Genomic DNA, 12,054 nt, shown 5'->3' on the forward strand with positions numbered 1-12,054 from the left:
TTAAACCGTAACCCTTTAACTTGACTCCTGCACTTATGGACATCCACAAATTAATACATACCACATGAAATGTAACATACTAAATAGAGTGTATCGTATTTACGTACAGAATAATACGAAATGCTCTGAGACCAGGTTGCAACATCAGGCAGCAGATCTGGGGGGTCACCAGTTTCCCAGATTCACACAGCGTTCTGTGAGACACTCTCCACCCCCTTCCACCTGCTCCTCTGAGATGTGACCTTTGTCCCGCCTCAATAGGAACACTGAGTATGTGGCAGCTCCATATTCCTTCATTGTCTTTCCAAGCTCACCCATTGGCTACAGACTGTGAGAAATTCCAACAAGCCCAAGACCCACACATTCATATGCAGATTATGGACTATATGTAGGAGAGATAAAGCCAGTAGGAATCAGATTCACTCTACACGGAGACCTCTACAGCACAGAGATCTAGTCATGGCACCTACAATCACTTCAGCTATGATCTACTCTAATGAGCACCTGACTCTGACCAACAAGGTAAATTGAGTTACAAATAGTGTCACATTGTTTCAGTATTTGCTTTTAGAAGACAGCCATTCATGTCAGCTCTGTCGTATTCAGAATAAGGTTATTAATGACTCTCCTCTTCTCTTCTTGCATCTAAGAAAGCCAGTGGTGGAAAAGTTACGCAGAGATCGTATCAACAACAGCACTGAGCAGATCAAGTCTCTCCTGGGTCCAGAGATCCTCAACCAGCAGTCAGACTCCAAGCTGGAGAAAGCCAACATCTTGGAGATGACAGTTTGGTTAGTGAGACGACAGCAACAGAACCAGCCAGTGAGCTCCTCCTCTTGCTCAGCAGCTGTCAATCAGGGTTACTCAGGTGTGTCCAAGAGATTGTGCACTTCCTGTCCAAGGATGAGGTGAAGACAAAGTCCCAGAGAAGACTGCTGAGCTGCTTCCAGAGCCTGCATCCATTCTCTGATAAGAACACGAGGGAGAGTGACCTGCCTCAGTTCAGCTCCCAGCCCAGCACAGCATCAGCAAAGAGAAGAGTCCAGTCAACATCACTCTCTGGAGTCTCTGGTAGAGTCCTACAGACTGGAACTCCACTCTCAAACAAACTCAATGGACCATGTTGGTCTAACATTAATGTGATGGACAGTGATCAGAGATCTTCTTCATATTCTGCTTGTGCAGGTTGTTTTAAAAGTTTTGTTTTGATTGAAACTTTTAATTTCAGTTGTACTGAACAAGTAAAAAGTTTTCGCTAAGGAAACAATGAAATCTACAAACACTGCATTTTTGCAATGTTAAGAACCTTTATGTTCTGTGAAGCATACGTTGATTATGTTGATCAGTTGTTTATTCGTGATAAACATAAACTTCAATGGTCCTCCATGAGGACTTTTAACCCAAAATGGGTATTTAATCATATTTTTGTGATGGTCTATTACCGATCTGTTTAAAGGTCAACACGTATTCAAGAATAAGCAATTTAGTGACAACTTAATTTTTAAAGATCAGACTTCATGTGTGAAAATGTTGCTCACATTATTATTATGATATTGATGTATATCCTTCCTATGATAGAAAATGGTTCTCTCTTATAAAAGCTCTTTATTTTAAACTTGCGTATTTTATAAAGACAGTAACTGTGTATCCTATACTATGTCAGAGTATCATGTGTCTTGGAGATTTATTCAATATCTGGTTGAGATGTTTAATCACTTTATTTCTATTGAAATATTTACCTTAAATGAAGGTATTCGATGATGTAGTTCAGTGAGTCAGTCTGAATAAACACACAAATCATCAAATGAAATCCTCTTGTCTGTTACTTCATTCTTCTCATCACTTAACAAGCTTCCAATAGAGTCACATTACTGATTTATGATATTCCACATATAAATCAAATCAAATCAAATCAGATTTATTTATATAGCCCTTCGTATATCAGCTGAAATCTCAAAGTGCTGTACAGAAACCCAGCCTAAAACCCCAAACAGCAAGCAATGCATGTGAAAGAAGCACGGTGGCTAGGAAAAACTCCCTAGGAAAAACTCCCTAGAAAGGCCAAAAACCTAGGAAGAAACCTAGAGAGGAACCAGGCTATGAGGGGTGGCCAGTCCTCTTCTGGCTGTGCCGGGTGGATATTATAACAGAACATGGTCAAGATGTTAAAATGTTCATAAATGACCAGCATGGTCAAATAATAATAATCAGAGTAGTTGTCGAGGGTGCAACAAGCACGTCCGGTGAACAGGTCAGGGTTCCGTAGCCGCAGGCAGAACAGTTGAAACTGGAGCAGCAGCATGGCCAGGTGGACTGGGGACAGCAAGGAGTCATCATGCCAGGTAGTCCCGAGGCATGGTCCTAGGGCTCAGGTCCTCCGAGAGAAAGAAAGAAAGAGAGAAAGAGAGAATTAGAGAGAGCATATTTAAATTCACACAGGACACCGGAAAAGACAAGAGAATACTCCAGATGCAGCGAGCTCCAAAAGTATTGGTACAGTGACATGAAAAAATAAATGGTACAATGACTATGGGGTTAAAGTACAGACTGTTAGCTTTAATTTGAGGGTATTTTCATCCATATCGGGTGAACTGTTTAGAAATTACAGCACTTTTGTAGATTTTAGGGGACCAAAAGTATTTTGTCATCATTAATAATGATGAGTGAGAAAGTTACCTTACCCCCCCCCTCAAAAAATACTAACCTCCCCTGTTATTGTAATGGTGAGAGGTTAGCATGTCTTGGGGGTATGATACTGTATGATACTTTGTGCGGCTGTGACTTTCTCACTCATCATTATTTACGATTCATTCAGGACTATCCGTGATCATGGTAGCATCCACATTAATGTACAAGTGTTTAGAAACATATTCAATTTTTTATTTACAATAAAAGTGACACTACATTAATTACCATGAATTTCTATTGGGCACAAAATAATCTTAAACACAACCCAAACAGACAGCAAATGCGTCCAACAAGTTAGTAGAGTCACATACTTGATGTAATCACTGCGTGCTAGGAATATGGGACCAACAACTACACTTTTTACTACTTTAATACACTATAAGTAAATTTGTCAAAATACTTTTGGTCCCATATGTACAAATGTACAAAACGAAACAAAACTAAAGGGTTCACCCGATATGGATGAAAATACCCTCAAATTAAAGCTGACAGTCTGCACTTTAACCTCATAGTCATTGTAACATTTCAGTACAGAGCTAAAACAACAACAAATGTGTCACTGTCCCAATACTTTTGGAGGTCACTGTAGCTATATGGGGCTGAATAAAGAAAAGCCTACCATGAGCCAAGTCTGCACAGAATGAGCTTGAAAGAAGGACACACTAAATATATATATCATTCACCTCTTGGTGCTAAGTTCAAAATCTACAGAGTAAAATAAAATACATTTCTACTCATATATTATTACTTTACATGAATTGGTTTGATGAGTCAGACATGACTAACTAACAATTTATGCTGTTCATTTAACATGTGATGTCACTAAAGTATAATGAAGTGTGTGTTACAGGCTTTAGCACGTTAGCAGGTGGGGTTCACTGATTGGTGTCACCTCATTAGTATGATACAATATGTGTTATCCAGGCTGTATCACAACCGGCCGTGATTGGGAGTCCCATAGGGCGGCGTACAATTGGCCCAGCGTCGTCTGGGTTTGGCCGGGGTAGGCCATCATTGTAAATAAGAATTTGTTCTTAACTGACTTGCCTAGTTAAATAAAGGTTAAATATACAGTATATATTTTTTTTTAATTACACATGTGCTGGTTTGTCATCTCGTTAGTGGGAAGGTGTTTCACATGTGCTGTCCCAGGTGCAATTTAAGAGTGGCTGGTCCAGTGCAACAGTTGTCTTGAGAGATGTGGGGGGTAACACCTTTAGCTGGCTCTCTCTATTTGATTTTTAGACAAACAATCCTTTAGCTGATCTTCCCTGTTTTTGTTTTGGCTTCCTGTCTTTAAGTTTGGTGTGGGTTCTTTTGTTTACCTCTTCTTTGGAAAATTTAGTTGGCGTTCATGGTGGGTGTCTTTTTAGGTACCAGCTGTTGTTGCTAGTCAACTTTCAGTGGACACCCCCATGAGTGTAATTCAGAACCCTTCCTAAAACCCCACCTGCTTTGTTTTGGTTATTGTCAGTGACTCTGTTTGTTTCCCTTTCTGTTTGAGCGACAGCTTTTGGTTGTCTAGCTGGGGAACGTAACTGTGTGTAAGAGATAATTGATCACATGAGTCCCAGAGGCATGGCTGTGTTGTTTTTACTGAAACACCTGTTTTATGTAAATACATTTTTTTTGTATATCATTGATTTCTTTTTTGTTTGTTCATAATATATCAGTTATTCTAGGTGTTAGGCCAAAACTGGCACTATAGTCTTAGTGCTCTAAAAGTTTAGGTCTGCAGGGCTGCATAATGTGATGTTCAATAAGACACACTTCTATTGTCCCTCCATTTAAAGCAGTGAATGGATTGAGTGTGGGAAGCCGAGGAGAACTCACTCACAGAGCCCCTTTGGGGCAATAGACTGGGACCTCTAACCCAGACCGTAAGAAGTTAGATGGGGTCTGAATCTCTATGGGAAAATGAATGGATCTACTGCTAATGATCCCAAAAATGTTCTGTATTTTGTGTCTTGCAGGAAAGAAATCTGATAAAATATTTACATATTCACTAAAAAGGTTCAAGACATCATATTTCGATCGTTTGCTTTTTTAAGCATATTTGAGCAATACTTACATCTTCTTCAAGATTAATGTGATTTATCCCATTTTTATGCTGTTTGTATGTGAGGTGTGGTTGAAAGTGAAACATACCACACAAACACGCTTACAATTTGAATTGATTCTCTGTAACAATGAGTCTTTATCTGTTTCTTAAGAAAAATATTTTCAGTAATGTGGAAGGACCACCAGAGGGCAGGCTGGGCTCACGGATAGTAGCCCAACAAGGCATGTGAGACCAGGTAACCAGAGGGAATTAAGCACAGCTGACGGTACTAATGAGATATTGTCTTTCCCCTACAAGAGAGAGGATGGAACCGGCAAGAAGGGAGGAAAATAAACCATCTCTGGAGAATGGCTACGGAGAGAGAGGTGCTATCCAAGAAGATCCATTAAGACGGTGACGAATATGTGATTGTTGTTATAGTTTGAAGATAATTGTAATGTGATCCTGTGTCATCTAAAGAAGAAGATGTATGTTGTTCCTTTGGAGATTCTCATTGACTGTGTTGGAGTGTTTGTATTGTCAGAAATCCCTCAATAGAGAACTGTGTTGAATAAAGAAAACCTACTCTTGACTCGTTTATTCCACCTTTCCGCTTCAGAGTGACACCAAATGACTTGGTCAATACAATTTCCGCCACCGAAACCTCCAAACCCCCTCCGGAGGTGGGAGAAGTCATCCCCCACACAGCAGGGTCGGTGTTATAAATGTCAGTCTCCAGACCATTATGCCTCACAATGTCCTAGCAAGGACGAGTCCATGGTCACGGAGTCATCGCTGCCCATCCCCACGCATCCCGGTTCGAGAGGGCAGGATCAACACTGTTGGTTAACAGAAATAGCCCCAGCCCCAGAGATTCCGGTTCGAGTAGAAGGACAAGATGTGGTAGCCATTCTCGACTCGGGAAGTATGGTTACGTTAGTAGAGGAGCGGATGGTGACCTCAGCAACACTGCTACCAGACAAAGTAGCCGTGTCTTGTATCCATGGAGACACCCACTATTACCCCACCGTGAATCTGTCTATTCTCACTCCGAAAGGAAGGTGTACAGTCAGGGCAGGAAAGTACCCCAGCTGAAGGTGCCATTATTGATCGGGAGAGACTGTGCTCTATATAAAGAGCTGCGGCAGATGACATTATGCATGGGAAGAAGGGGGACAGGAAAGAAGAAAAACCAAATCCAAGCCCAAGGGAGTAGTCCTACAAGGAGACGTAGCCTCGTCCTCGTCCTCTGGAGCAGAGAAAGAAATAGAGACCCAACGTTTACGACAGATATTCCAGGAAACCACCTATGAAGACACCTGCGAAGGGTTATACATGGCGCAGGAAGGAAGGAGCAACCAGGCGCTAAGAGATATATTTGAAGCCCCATCCGAGGAGGGAACCTGGAAGGGATTCTCCTCGGTCACCCCTGGAGGGGATGGGGAACAACCTCCACACCCCTCTACCGAGGTTGACCTGCCCCAGGAATTAAAGGGACAGTTTGGCACCTCGCAGCATAGAGACCCAGACCTAAGGGAGGCCATGAGGAAGGTGAAGGTGATCGACGGGAGGAACGTCGACGGATCAGGTGAGCCCCCTCTTCCTTACTATGCAATCAGGCGGGGTCTCTTATATTGGGTTGTGCAACAAAGGGGGGGAATCCAGGAATTATTAATGGTGCCTAGACCATACAGGGATACAGTCCTACAGTTAGCCCATTCCCACGTCCTAGGAGGACACCTGGCACGGGACAAGACTATCGACAGAATCATGCAGAGATTCTATTGGCCCCGTGTCACCCGGGATGTGGCCAGGTATTGTAGGACGTGTGATCAATGTCAGCGTACAGCTCCACGGCCACACCTACGTAACCCTTTGATTCCTCTCCTCATCATAGAGACCCCCTTTGAACGCATAGCTATGGAGCTCGTGGGACCCCTCCCAAAATCTGCCAGAGGACACGAGTACATCCTAGTGGTCATAGATTACGCTACCAAGTTCCCAGAGGCCATACCCCTGCGTAACATGTCGTCCAAGGGAATTGCCAAGGATTTGTTTATGATGTTCTCTTGGGTAGGCCTTCCCAAGATGATCCTAACTGATCATGGAATCCCGTTCATGTCCCGGTTGATGAAGGACTTGTGTCGGTTATATCAGGTTCAACAGATACGTACAAGCATATTCCACTCTCAAACAGACAGGTTGTGCGAACGCTTGAACAAAACGATTAAAAGCATGTTGAGAAGAGTGGTGTCCAGAGACGGGAAAAACTGGGACATGCTTCTCCCGCACTTAATGTTTGCCCTGCGAGAAGTACCCCAGGCGTCCACTGGATTCTCCCTGTTTGAATTGCTCTACGGCAGACCCTATCGAGGGATCCTCGACTTAGCCAAGGAGACCTGGGAGACCCAACCATGCCCCTTTCGATCCACAATATAACATGTTACCCTGATGAGAGACCGTCTGTTGGCAGTGTGGCCCATAGTAAAGGAGCATATGGAGAAGGCGCAAAGGACCCAAGGCTGGGCCTATGATAAGTCCGCGACATCCCGTGAGTTCTCCGTGGGAGAGAAAGTGATGGTGCTCGTGCCCACAGCTGAACACTGCTTGCTGGCGCAGTGGAGGGGGCCCTATGAGGTTATGAAAAGGGTCTCACCAGTCAATTACCTCATCAAACAACCCAACAGGAGGAAGAAGGTCCAACTCTATCATATAAACCTGTTGAAGAAGTACCATGGAAGAGAGGAGGAGGTGGCTTTGATGGCCATGGAGGGCCAAGGAAAAGAGGAGGTCCTACCACAGGTGCGCCATGGCCAAACTCTCCTGCCGGAACAGTCGAGACAGCTAGACAAGCTGATTATGAACTTCGGCCGGGTATTCTCTCCATTCCCAGGACAAACAGATGTCTTGTTCCACCATATCCACACTGAACCCGGCAAGAAGGTGCATATCCATCCTTACAGGATTCCTGAGGCCCGCCGAGTCATCGCCAAGAACGAGGTAAGGGAGATGCTGAGGATGGGTGTGATCGAGCCATCGACGAGTGAGCGGTCCAGTCCCATAGTCCTGGTCCCCAAACCCGATGGTAGTATAAGACTCTGCAACGACTTTAGGAGCGTGAATGCAATCTCTACATTCTATGCGTATCCCATGCCCCGCGTGGATGAACTCTTGGAGCGCTTAGGAAAGGCCAAGTTCATCACCACCCTGGATTTGACGAAGGGATATTAGCAAGTGCCGGTGGCTCCAGAGGACCGCCCAAAGACTGCCTTCGCCACACCGGAGGGGCTTTTTCAGTATGTGAGGATGCCCTTCGGACTGCATGGTGCTGCTGCAACTTTCCAATGCCTCATGGATGCCATTCTATGGCCCCATCAAGAGTACGCAGCGGCTTACATAGACGATGTGGTCATCCACAGCGAGGACTGGGATAGTCACCTCCTATGACTATGGGCGGTGCTCATGAGTCTGGAAGCCACAGGGTTGACGGCCAATCAAAAAAATGCTGCCGGGGTCTGTCCGAAGCGGAATACCTGGGGTACACCGTGGGGAATGGGAAAATACGCCCACAGGCAGAGAATACCAGGGCAATTCAGGACTGGCCTCGACCCCAGACCAAGCAGGACGTTCGGGCCTTCTTAGGGATAACGGGATATTATCGCCGTTTTATCCCTGGATATGCAACCATTGCCAACCCCCTCACAAACCTCATCAAGAAAAACTTGCCAAACCGGGTAGAGTGGAAAGATGAGGCGGAAGAGGTCTTTCCATTGCTAAAAGAGGGCCTGTGTTCTGATCCCGTCCTACAAGCTCCGGACTTCTCACAAGAGTTCATTGTACAGGTAGACGCCTCGGATACGGGGCTCGGGGCCGTACTACCTCAGGGTGAAGGCGAAGCAGAGAGGCCGATTCTCTTTATAAGTAGAAAGCTCAGCGATCGGGAACAGAGATATGCTACCGTAGAGAAAGAGGCCCCAGCCATTAAGTGGGCCCTCGATTATCTCCGGTACTACCTACTGGGTCGGAGGTTTGCATTAGTTACAAACCATGCGCCCCTCACCTGGATGGCTGGTAAGAGAAACAATAACAACAGAATAGTCAGATGGTTTCTTGCTTTACAACCGTTCTCTTTCCATGTCATCCACAGGGCCGGATCGAGGAACGGGAATGCAGACGCGCTGTTCCGACGCGACCAAGACGGTGCGTCTGGTGCCCGACCCTCCGGTCCGGTCCTGAGGGGGGAGGTATGTGGAAGGACCACCAGAGGGCAGGCTGGGCTCACGGATAGTAGCCCAACAAGGCATGTGAGACAAGGTAACCAGAGGCAATTAAGCACAGCTGACGGTACTAATGAGATATTCTCTTTCCCCTACAAGAGAGAGGATGGAACCGGCAAGAAGGGAGGAAGATAAACCATCTCTGGAGAATGGCTACGGAGAGAGAGGTGCTATCCAAGAAGATCCATTAAGACGGTGAAGAATATGTGATTGTTGTTATAGTTTGAAGATAATCGTAATGTGATCCTGTGTCATCTAAAGAAGAAGACCTACTCTTGACTCGTTTATTCCACCTTTCCGCTTTAGAGTGACACCAAATGACTTGATCCGCTCACAGTAATGAGCTTTACCCCCAAGGGCTTGATGGGAACTACTTGGGAAATATGAATTAACATTTAACAAGGCACACTTTTGTTGTTTAGTGGAAGCTCTGTCAATGGGCAGAGTCAAGCTTTAGCGTCATCATCAGTCCCATCAGCACCTGACTGTCTGGGGAACACCCAGAACCACTGGGGAATAGCCACACTTATAGAAGGGAATTAAACAATAGCTGAATACATCAGTTTATCCAGGGTTTAACTCTTTCTTTCTCCTTCTCTTCTGTCTTCCTTTGGGGTGGAAGCTGGATCAAGACATGATATTAGATCTAAAACCAAATGTGTGTGCAACTGTGCATGAATGATTTAGAAATGTTAATTTGAAGATTAAGTTTCTCCAAAATCATGAACTGAATGTAAACATATAAAGCAAGTTGAACATAAACGTACAGATAAAATCCCAAATCAATGTGATTAAAATGAAATAATGTAGAAATTAACACAAATACATTACAGTATATGCTTTGCAGCACACTTTTAGGACAAAATCAAGTGTTCTAGTGTTTTCCTCCAGATGGTCTGTGATGTCATACTCTGTCTATAGTACAACACAGAGCCAATAGCCGTCACTAATGCTCCACTGAGCAGCTTTTGTAGTGCATTGATCACAGCACACATGACTCAGTGTAGGAAACTCAGATCAGTTCTCTACTCACACTGACCAGTAACCTCATGACAGAGGACACATCTGCTACCTCTGGACTCCAGAGTGACGGTTATTTCCCTCCACTCTCCGTATAGACAAGTGGTGAAAGTGTGCAGACACAAAACTTGTTTTCTCTAATGAGAAAACCGTAATTGATCAGTTTAATCCTTATCAGTTAGAAGCCAAATAAATGTTTTTATAATTTCTCTTAAAAGTAGTTTGACAGACATTTCACATCATATTGCTAATTCTGAGTGCAATGTTTGATTAGCAGCCCTACCTTGAAATGAAACTGTAGCAGACCACAACACATTCATAACAGTGCAATCAGAGAGGTCAAACCAATCTGCACGTGTTTAGTATGGTGGCAGGTAGCCTAGTGGTTAGAGCGTTGGACTAGTAACCGAACGGTTGCAAGATCAAATCCCCGAGCCGACAAGGTAAAAATCTGTCGTTCAGCCCCTGAACAAGGCAGTTACTCCACTGTTCCTAGGCTGTCATTGAAAATAAGGATTTCTTCTTAACAAACTTGCCTAGTTAAATAACGGTAAAAAATAAATAAATGTGACTGAACCTGCACTGTATAAAAAAACATGATATTCAACAATCAAAAGGTCTTGTGTATCACCAAATGTTTAAATGTAGAGGCTCAGTGTTATTCTCACATGCAAGTTGTGATGATGAGCGTGTGCTCTGTCAGTATCATTGATCCCAACATCAGGCGGCAGATCTAGGGTTGGGTTAGTGTTGAAACAAACACACTTCTATTGGTCCTCCATTGAGAGCAGTGAATGGAGAGAGTGTGGGAAACCAAGGAAAACTCACTCACAAACCCTCTTTGGGACAATAGACTTCGATACCCTGTTGATGAGGGGTGAGCAGGAATTCCACTAGTAAGGTTTCCTCAAATGAATTCTATATATTCATTATGTCACAGATATATCCTCCACATCAAAATGCTAACAAATAATGAATAGGTAGCAGCTTTTTTCTGTTTCACATATTGCACCCAGGGCTGTGGGATCAGGGGCTATGTGACAGTGGTAAAACTTCTCTTCACCAGTTGAAATTAGACAATCAATTATAAGGACTGCACATGTGTTTTTTTATTATGACAGGGTGTAAGAGCAATTAGGTAACAGATCAGGAAAGACATTATATTACACATGATTAGATTGTAAAGTCAAAGATGATACAGTTTATATCTTAAACGTATATCCTTGAAAGATCTAAAGTATTTAGTCCAATCTTAACTCTCTCTGAATGGCCATATGCTGTACAAGTCTATATCATCCGATAGTCAAAATGTTTGTATTTACTACCTTCTTAAATGATGTATTTCTGATTTTAAAAAACATTTCCCCCAGGGTCTTGACAGGAACTGCTTGTGTAGAGATGAATTAGCATTTAACAAGGAACATTTCTGTTGTTTAGTGGAAGCTAATTTGACTCAATAAAGGAAAACATTGATTAGAAATTAAATTCAGCAAGACAGAACATGATAAATATTTGTTCTATATACAGGCATATGTTTTTGTCAGCGGTAAAATCCACTGTGAGATAATAAAATGTGACTGAATCAGTAATAAAGCGTTTAAACACTATGCATTCAACAATGTCCTCATAGGTGGGGACTAAGTTACATTGTACATTTAATGTAGAGGATCTGCGTCAGTCTCACACGTGTAAGTTGTGATGATGAGTGTGTGCTCTCTCAGCATCATTGATCCCAACATCAGGCAGCAGATCTGGGGGTCACTAGTTTCCCAGATTCACACAACACTCTGTGAGTCACTCTCTATCACCCCCCACCTCTCCACCTGTTCCATGAGACGTGACCATTGTCCCCCAGCAATAAGAACACTGAGCATGTGGCAGCTCCACATTCCTCATTGTCCTCCTAAGCTCACCCATTGGCTACAGACTGAAAATCCAACAAGCCCAAGACCCACACATTCATGCAGATTATGGACTATATGTAGGAGAGATGAAGCCATTAGGAATCAGATTCACTCTACACGGAGA

The 12,054-nt window shown here is 43.6% G+C and overlaps 1 pseudogene; it reads left to right on the forward strand.

The window, feature by feature from the left end:
- Positions 1-394: 394 nt before the first annotated feature.
- On the forward strand, positions 395-1,869 carry LOC115207073 (transcription factor HES-5-like; annotated as a pseudogene).
- Positions 1,870-12,054: the final 10,185 nt, after the last annotated feature.

Source organism: Salmo trutta, chromosome 14 (assembly GCF_901001165.1).
Source record: "Salmo trutta chromosome 14, fSalTru1.1, whole genome shotgun sequence".
In the NCBI taxonomy this organism is placed as follows: domain Eukaryota; kingdom Metazoa; phylum Chordata; class Actinopteri; order Salmoniformes; family Salmonidae; genus Salmo; species Salmo trutta.